The sequence below is a fragment of the Zalophus californianus genome, chromosome 11 (genome assembly GCF_009762305.2).
Source record: "Zalophus californianus isolate mZalCal1 chromosome 11, mZalCal1.pri.v2, whole genome shotgun sequence".
Lineage (NCBI taxonomy): Eukaryota > Metazoa > Chordata > Mammalia > Carnivora > Otariidae > Zalophus > Zalophus californianus.
In genome coordinates, this window is record NC_045605.1 from 787,949 (window position 1) to 797,629 (window position 9,681).

Below are 9,681 nucleotides of genomic sequence, written 5' to 3' on the forward strand. Positions count from 1 at the left end.
CACTCTTATTTTTATTTATTGTTAAGATTTTATTTGACAGAGCACAAGTAGGCAGACAGAGGGAGAGGGAGAAGCAGGCTCCCCGCTGAGCAGGGAGCCCAACGCGGGGCTCCTTCCCAGGACCGTGGGATCATGACCTGACCTGAAGGCAGACGCTTAACCGACTGAGCCACCCAGGCATCTCGGGATTCACTCTTTTAGAAGCAATACTAATATCCTTGAAAGGAGTCGGTATTACTCATTCTTTTTAAAACTGTGCCCACGTCCACTCCTAGAGTCGAGAGGAGTTAGGGCTTATTTCCACTTTGTACCATGAAAACAATAGGTATTTTTTCAGATTGCACAATATGCCAAACCTTATGAGACTCTCACACAGCCTGTGTAGTTTTCAGCCTCATTTTCTGCCCCTTTCCCCTTACGACATCCCATGCTTTCTAAGTGTGACAAGCTCTTTTGCTTCAAGTCTTTGCCTGGAATGTTCTTTCATTCACTCTTTGCCTGGAAAATTTCTATTCATTTTTCAGGCCTTACTTGCCCTGGATGTTACATCCTCAGAGCGATGTTCTCTGACCTTCCCCCACCTAAATTGTCTCTCAGACTGTCTTTCCAATGGTCTCTTTGTTCTTTTTCTTTATAACATTTACTGTATAACACAATTTGTATTTATAGATTTCTTCAATGTCATATTCCATTGTCAACATTTCCATGAGAACAAGAACCATGTGTTTTTTTTTTTTTTTTGTCTTTTTGAAGATTTTATTTATTTGAGAGAAAGAGACTTAGCGACAGAGATACTGGGAGCGAGCACGAGCAGGGGAGTGGGAGAGGGAGAAGCAGACTCCCCACCGAGCAGGGAGCCCGACTCGGGGCTCGATCCCAGGACCCCAGGACCATGACCTGAGCCGAAGGCAGACGCTTCACCGACTGAGCCACCCAGGTGCTCAGAGCCATGTGTTTTGTTCGCCAGCGTGGGACCAGCACCTAGCAGAGCCTGACAGTGAGCAGGCCCTTCCTGAGCACATGACTCTCTGTGAGTGGGGGTGGGGTGTGAGAGGGCTTTTTTCCTCCTGAGTTACCACTCTTGGTAATCAGAACCCAGATTCAGAATCATGGGCCAGATACTGCCCTCCTTTAGTTATCAAAAGGAATTTTTAGAGAGGAAAGCTCAACCCAATTAAAAAACGATTCATGTGCAGAGTGGGATGTAGAACTACGTCCTGAACGACGAAGCAGGCACTTCAACTTGGAAAGAGCCTTTTTAAAAGGCCCCAACCCCGGCATTAGAATCCTGATAATAACAGTGGTAATAAAAAGACTTTTATGGAACTTGCGTGTCCTAGGTATATCCATACACATCACTTATTTGAGATGTACTGCAATTTAAGAAAGGCAGTATATCACAGGGATTGGCCCTGCAGGCTTTGGATTCAAATCACTGCTGAGTCACCTTGAGTGACTTTGGGCTAATTATTTGGCATCTCCATACCTCTGTGTACATCTGTGTGGAATGTGGATGATGTAAAGCATCTCAAGGAATTGTACTAAGGATTTAATGAGTTAATGCACTTAAGGTGTTTGGAATGCTCAACAAATGTTATTGAGTAGATACTGCTCTTTTTTTAAGATTTATTTGTTTGAGAGAGAGTGCAAGCGCCTGAGTTGGGGGAGGGGCAGAGAGAGAGAGACTGTCCAAGCGGACTCCCTGCTGATCGTGGAGCTGGATGTGCGACTCAATCTCACCACCCTGAGATCACGACCTGAGCCGAATCCAAGAGTCAGCAGTTCAACTGACTGAGGTCCCCCAGGCACCCCACTGCTCTTTTGTAAAGACACAGAAACTGAGCTTAAGAGAGGCTAAGTGTATCACCTGTGGTCTCCCAGCTGGTGAGTGAGGCACAGGAGGAGAACCTGGGAGACCTTCCGAACCCTTTAGTTCAGTGGTCATTCTGCAGGCAGGACATCAGAGTCACCTCCGAAAGGAGCCCTCATAAAGGGGTCATCTGGTCGGTTTGTGTTGATGACAGAATTTAGGTCATGCCTGAAAATAGCAATCAATGTATCTTGTCTATTCAAAGTAGCTCGAGCATATTATGTCATAGCATATCATAATATGGTGTGACATACTACCATACCTTATTGTACCATTTTCCAAATAAATGTAGTGTTAGAAAGAAAACCACACCGGGGCATGATATCTAATCAAACTGCAGTTTCAGCCCTCCAGGATCTAGCTTTAAAGAGCCAGTCAGGAATTTGTCCTCCAGCACCACTGAGTCAGCCATATGGACCCTCTCCACCCTGTAAAGGAAGATGAGGTCATCTGCATAAGACCCCCAGCGTCCCCCTACCGGAACAGTCCTTTTCTTTTGCTAATAACTTTCTTGCCCTATCCTCCTTCCTATAAAACCTTTCATTTTGTACAGCCCCTTGGAGCTCCCCTCCATGTGCTAGAAGGGATGCTACCCATTTCATGAACCCTAAATGAAGCCAATTACATCTTCAAATTTACTTGGCTGAATCTTGTTTCCTAACAGTAGACACTCATATGCAAAAGAAACATACATGGAAAAGCATTGTTCAATGTATTCATAAGAACTTTTTCAGTGAATTATCAGTCAGTGGATATTAAAAGTGTTGAACTATAGAGGTACCTGGGTGACTCAGTTAAGCATCCGACTCTTGATTTCGGCTCAGTTCTGGATCTTAGGCTCCTGGGATCGAGCCCCATGTCAGGCTCTGGGCTTAGCGTGGAGTCTGCTGGACATTCTCTGTCTCCCTCTCCCTCTGTGCCTCCTCCCATGCTCTCTTTCTCTAAAGTAAATAAATCTTTAAAAAGTGTCAAACTATAGGGCGCCTGGGTGGCTCAGATGGTTAAGCATCTGCCTTCGGCTCAGGTCATGATCCCAGGGTCCTGGGATCGAGTCCCGCATCGGGCTCCCTGCTCCTTGGGAGCCTACTTCTCTCTCTGCTTCTCTCTCTCTCTCTCCCTCTGTCTCTCATGAATAAATAAATAAAATCTTTAAAAAAAAGTGTCAAACTATAATGTGGTTAACCTCAAAATATTTTGAGAGGTCTTCATACTTGAAAATATTGGGAATTCTTTGTAGAAAATAGATTTGTGTGGTCTGATAAGGTAGTCCCTAGCCAAGCTACTGAGCACTTAAAATGTACCTTCCTCTGAATTGAGATGTTTGGTAACTATAAAATATACAATAAATGTCAAAGACCTAATACAGAGGAATGTAAAATATCTCAATAAGTTATATTGATTGCATGTTGAAATAATATTTCAGATATGTTGGCTTGTATCAACATTAAAAATAATTTCACTTGTTTCTTTTTACCCAAAATGGTTACTAGAAATTTAAAATTACTTACATAAATGACATTACATTTCTATTGGATGGCCCTGGTCTAGATAAATATAATTGCTCTTAGTTGTATCACTTTGAGACATTAGAGACCCATCAGAGTGTACACAAAGATAATATGCACTATAAAATATTATTCTCTCTAGGAAGCTACTCTGCCACCATCCACACCCCCCTCTTGCATTAAATTTTTTCTCATGTTCCCTTATTGTCCCTGTGCTTGACTTTATGATGACTTTATTGGTCTCTTCTGCTAGCCTATGAGCTCGTGGGCAAGGACAGTTTTAGAATTTATGTCCACAGTATATATTCTATAAATATATATATATATTTAAAGATTTTATTTATTTATTTGACAGAGAGAGACACAGCGAGAGCAGGAACACAGGCAGGGGGAGTGGGAGAGGGAGAAGGAGGCTCCTGGCTGAGCGGGGAGCCTGATGCGGGGCTCGATCCCAGGACCCTGGGATCATGACCTGAGCCAAAGGCAGACGCTTAACGACTGAGCCACCCAGGTGCCCCTCATAAATATTTCTTAAATAAATGAGTTAAATAATTTGCCCAAGGCCATATTGGTGTAGTTATGGAATGTTGGTGAGGTCCAGAGCCGAGAGCCAAGAAAGAATTCTTGAGACGTCTTTGGTGCAAAAAGGTGGTTTTATTAAAGCCCGGGGGCAGGACCTGTGGGCAGCAAGGGGATTGTGAGGGGCAACTGATTATATACTTTAGAGTCAGGGGAATAAAGGTAAGGGAAGATCCAAAAGGATTTTCAAATGCTAGAGAAGACTCTCAGGATACCAGAGGCCTTGCTATTGTCAAACTAAGGTGGTTTTTCCCTCTAGGGAGGCATTAACATTACCAACGGGCGTTCCTGGAGGAAGGTTATCCTTTGCCCGCCTCAAGTATTTGTCAGTGGGCTGCACGTTATCAGGACATTTCGTTTTGTCTACATTTCCTTCTGCCTTTGTTCCCCACATCAATAGAACTCAAGGAAAAGCAGCAGAGATTAAGCCTAAAGTTAATACATTGTGACACGCAGCATATATTGCAAAGATTAGAATGATTTTAAGCCATCATCTTTTAAAACATCAGGGTTTCAGTATTTATGTAATCTCGTTTACCTTGGGCATGGGGAGAACTCAGCTCTCTAAGTCCTCTAAAGTTTTATTTATTGCACATTTTCAAGGTTTTCCAATAATTCTGTGGATTCAGCTGTCCAGAGTCCCTCACATGATTGCTGTCTGATACAGCCTTCCCTGCACCTGCATCAGCATTTTGGATCCTAGAAATCTTTTATCTTTGCCGCCTTTGTCAGGAAATACAGAAAGAGCAAGGTCCCCTTTGCCTCGTATTTGCCCACACGTGACTGGCTTTTCCTTAGGATTGTGATTCCTCCTGTGATAAGTTCAAGGAGGATGTGGGGGATGATCGAAGACACGAACGGCCGCAGGTGGCAGCCTCACACAACTTGAGCGTGATTTTAGTGGTGTTTGAGGCGCCCCCCACAGCAGGAGACCTTCCAGAAGCCACGCTGTGGGACCCCCGCTGGAGGGGATGGGCTCTAGGGAACTCCCAGGTGAGAGAGGCAGAGAGGAAGCTCACACGTCTAGGTGATGTGGGACCCCCGCTGGACGGGGCGTCTGAGTGGGGGGCTGGGATGGCTGCAGCTTGGGGTCTTTCATAGCCTACGGGTGTGTCTTTAACCAGCGGATGCTGTGTATGCCGAGCACACAGGCTCTAAGTGGCTCAAAATGTGGTTATTGGGGATGTATTTAAAGCAATTAGATGTCCAAAAGTTTGAGTTTGGCACAGGCAAGCTTTTGAGCGAATGGTCCCAGCTTCCTGTGAAGAAGTAAATGAACGGTATGAGGCCAATATACGGGGGCCCCCCTTTAACCCATGAATAGAACACCCTTATCATCCTAACTTTTAACGCATTGACTTTTGAAATGAGGGCTGCTGAGATTTTAATTCATATTAAAGGATTAAAGTTTACTTTAAGTTTTTAAATATTTCTGAAATTTAGAAAATTTGACTTTGATACAGACCAACACAATTTTAAAGCTGTCATGAACACTCAGTTTCTCCACAAGATAGCTCTAGAAATCTCTTCTGCAGTCATCTTGGTCAAGTCCTCACGTGTAAAATGAGCTCATTAAATCAAGTGGGTTTTCAGATTTGTTGTAGTTCCAAAACCCCAATGATAAGCTTTTATATCAAAACAAAGTCTTAAGACAGAAATATAAAACGATTTTTAAAAAATGGTTGGAAAGATAATGCTCAGAATGCTTGTAAGTAACCAAAAATTGGAGGAAGGAGCCATGATAGGTCCCAAATGTCCTGGTTGTTAATGTTCTGGGTTCTGTTTACTCCTTTTAATGAACTACTTCAGGAACTCAGGAAAGTACGCATTTCTTCTGTGTACTCAGCGGTACCAGAATATGCCACCCCAAAATGTGTCTCTTTGGCATGTGGATTATTTCGACCTGAAGGCCATAGAGAACCATCAGAGGCAGGAAAAGCTCTAAAAATGGTGCAAGTTTTTCTTTCCCAAAAGGAAATTTATATTTACAAAGTAAATTTCTATTTGTAGCGATGTCTCTCTCTGAAGTATCAGGAAGAGGAGAACTCAACTCGTAATAATGCCAAAGGCTCAGACTTCAATCTACAAAACATGCCATTCCTAAAGAACTCCTGTTTACCCTATTTCTCCGGCCATTTTCCTCTGCCTTTCCTCTCTCACCCAGAATCCCCAAATCTCGTTTCTTTTGTTGGGATTTAATCCGAAGTTCTAACGGCCTCTGCGGGTTAGTCATCACGGAGGGCTCTTTTCTGTACACGTGTGATGTACGTTTTAATAAACTTGTTTTTCTCTTGTTACTCTATTTTTGTCCCGGCTAACGTACAGGACCCCGCAGGGGCACCTTTCCAACAGTACGGACTGATGTATGCGAGAAAAAATAGTCTTCCCTCTACCCTTCTTAGTTCTCGACTGAGAGTAACCAGAGCAAAAGAGACAAGTTTAGCGTGTAGTTTACCCTTCTGAGGGAGAAATGAGTTAATTCCTTACAGGGCCTGAGCCACAGCTAAAGACAGAAGAAAAAGGTGCGGGGAGGCCAGTTCTGGGGAGGTTAGCAGGAAAAGCTCAGTAAACTCCGGGGAGGTTTGTCATACAGATTTAAGTCAGTGCGTTCTCCATCCTGTCTAGGCCCCGGGGCCCCATCTTCTGCCTGCCTTCTCCCACCTTAGTAAGAGTCCTGCTAAGGCTGCTTAGTGAGAATGTCCCCACCCTTGATGTCTGACCACATTCCTTAGCCCCCTTAGTTGACCATGAGCCCTTGGCCTGCTTCAGCAAGAATGCCCCTGCCCTCGATGACTCTGCTAAGTGATTTTATGCCCACTGAACCCCTCATTCTGCTGGCTGGCTATTAGTCCTCAGCTCCTCTGCTGTATCCAGAGGCCAGCCTGCTCCGTCTCCCTGTTGCAATGCATTATTGCAACTGTCCCGAATAAAGTCTTCCTTCCCTGTCGACGTTTCAGCAAGTGTCAGAGTATCTTTTTCTTTAGCAATACCACAGTCAATCCTGACCCTCTTGTATACTTAATTTTTAAACATAAAATGTTAGTTATGCAATTGATACATGTGAAAAGATGTTCAATCTCATTCATAATAGAGCAGTAAAAGTAGAATGACAATGAAACACTATTTATCTAACAGACTGGCAAAAGCCTGAAAGTCTGACAGCATACTCTCCTGGTGAAGCTGTGTAGAAAAAAGGAACCCATATACACTGCTTGCTGGGTTGCAAAACGCTAACACTCCTATGGAGGGTGAGGGGTATTTGGCTATAGGTGGCAAAATGACATATGAATTTACCATTTGACCTAATAGTCCAACTTCTGGGAATATATCTTAAAATGTTTGTCTATGATTATTCATTACAGTGCTATGTGTAATAGCAAAAGATTGGAAACCACCCAGATGTTCATCAGTAAGGAGTATTTGAATACATTATGATACTAGCTGAATATATTATAGTACTTTTACACACTGGAGTATTGGGCAGAAATGAGGACTTTCTCTATGACAGTACTGAGTGATCTCCAGAATTTATTATTAAGTGAAAAAAGGAGGAAAAAAGCATGCTATTCTTTAAGAAAAAGGGAGATATGGATAAACATATGATTAACAGCAAAGTAAAAATGAAAAAAAAAATGAACCATAAGAACAATGTTGAAATCATTACCAATGCAGCAGGAAGGGAGTAGAATGATTTTTCAGTGTGAAGGAAGGGAGGGATATATGACCAATGAGGTTAAATAAAACCTTGAATTCCTGAGTTGGAATTCAAGGTGAGGTTCATGGTGCATTTTATTATGAAAACAAATTTAAAAAAACCCCAAACAAGACCATATTACCCTGCTCTCTTCACGAAACAGGTTATAAAACATTACAACTGGGCGCCTGGGTGTGGCTCAGTCGGTTGGGCGACTGCCTTCGGCTCAGGCCATGATCCTGGAGTCCCGGGATCGAGTCCCACATCGGGCTCCCCGCTCGGCGGGGAGTCTGCTTCTCCCTCTGACCCTCTTCCCTCTCGTGCTCTCTCTCATTCTCACTCTCTCAAATAAATGAATAAAATCTTAAAAAAAATAAAACAAAACATTACAACTCAAGAAGAATCAGCACCACAAACATTCAGATTTATGGTCTTTAAATACCATATCCCACTAAATGAATCGGGGCACTTTGAGTAAATGCTTATTACGGGTAGCAGATATGCCACGTACAAAACCAGCCTGGCAAGCGCACTACCAGGGCCACGTCAAAAGGAGGCAGGAGCCCATGTGAATACGCTCTGTTGGCCCAAGACAGCCCCTGAGGACTGAAGAGCAGACTTTTGCTCACCCTAAAATATGTCTCTTTGACATAAGAATTACGTTGAGCTGGTTATTTTTTTAAAAAGGTTTTATCTATTTATTTGAGAGAGAGAGAGAGCGCACAAGCAGGGTGAAGGGCAGAGGGAGAGGCAGGCTCCCCGCGGAGCAGGGAGCCCGATGCGGGACTCGATCCCAGGACCCTGGGGTCACGGCCTGAGCCAGCCAGGTGCCCTGGAGCTGGTTCTTCTCAAGACACGCAGACACAGGATAAACTCTGAAAACCGAGCAGAAGTTGCCGTTTTGTGAGAGACGTTTCTCTACAGAGGGGAGACCCCCACTGGTAAACGCGTCTTCTCCCGAACCAGGAGGAAGGGGAGGAGCTCATCTCTCGAGGTTCCTGTCGACGGAGGGGGCGAGCACCTCCACTGCACGGCAGCTCTGCCCCGGTTTGCTGCTTTTCTGGTAACTTCCCACAACCGCCCCCCCCCCCCCCCCCCCAGAATCCTTTGTCTTTAGCTGAAGACGGCGTGCAGGGTGCTGGCTTGGGCCGTTTCACGGCGTTCCTCGGCCTTCCGGTCTCTCCCAGGCTGTACGAGGCGCGCACGTGATTCAACGCGTTTCTCCCCAGTTCACGTTTTTACCACAGCGAGGGGAGGGGGAAAATTAGGGTTTGTAGCCCGCGGCACCAACGACGACGACGGCCGCGCGAAGCGTGATTCAGGACGACAGCTGTTCCCTTCCGGGGCTTTTACCCACGAATTTCTTTCAGTCTGATTTTGTTTTCCTCTGGAACAACCGTCTGTTCGGCACCATTTACCCAGCAGCTAGCCCTTTTCCCGCTGACCGGCAACGCCAGCGTCACGCCCAATCCACGTACGCAGTACGTAAGCACGTCTTCCCCCCGGGCCCCTCCTCTCGCGGCGCTGTCCGCGCCCCGTGCGCGCGCACGACGCGCCCTTCCCGTTCCCGGGGCTGGCGCCTGGGCACAAGCCCCTTCGCTCGTGTTCTTCCTCCTCGAAACCGTCTTGGATCCTGTGCTTTTTCCTACATAAACGTGAAAAGCATGAGAATGGCAACCTCAGCAGCAATATACAGCCTCTTTTTAAAAACCACCCGTGACTCTGCGCTGCATATATGAGGAGAAATCGAGCAAACGAGCAACTGAATAAACTTAGCACTAAGCCACAAGGTTACACAGGGTTCAAAGTCGAAAAGCAGCACGCTACCCCCCGATGTCCCTCCGTACGTTCTCGGGGGAGAAGCACCGAAGGCTCCGAGTTTCTAACGTGAAGCCTTCCCCGTGCAGAAGGCCGTTCACGACCCGGCTCGCTCGGTCAGGGCAAGAACGGAGAGGAGCCGTCCCGCCGGCGGAGCGCGCCACGCTCGCCGTCTCTGGAAGGCTCGCGGCCTGCGGGCGCCCGGGCCCCGCGCG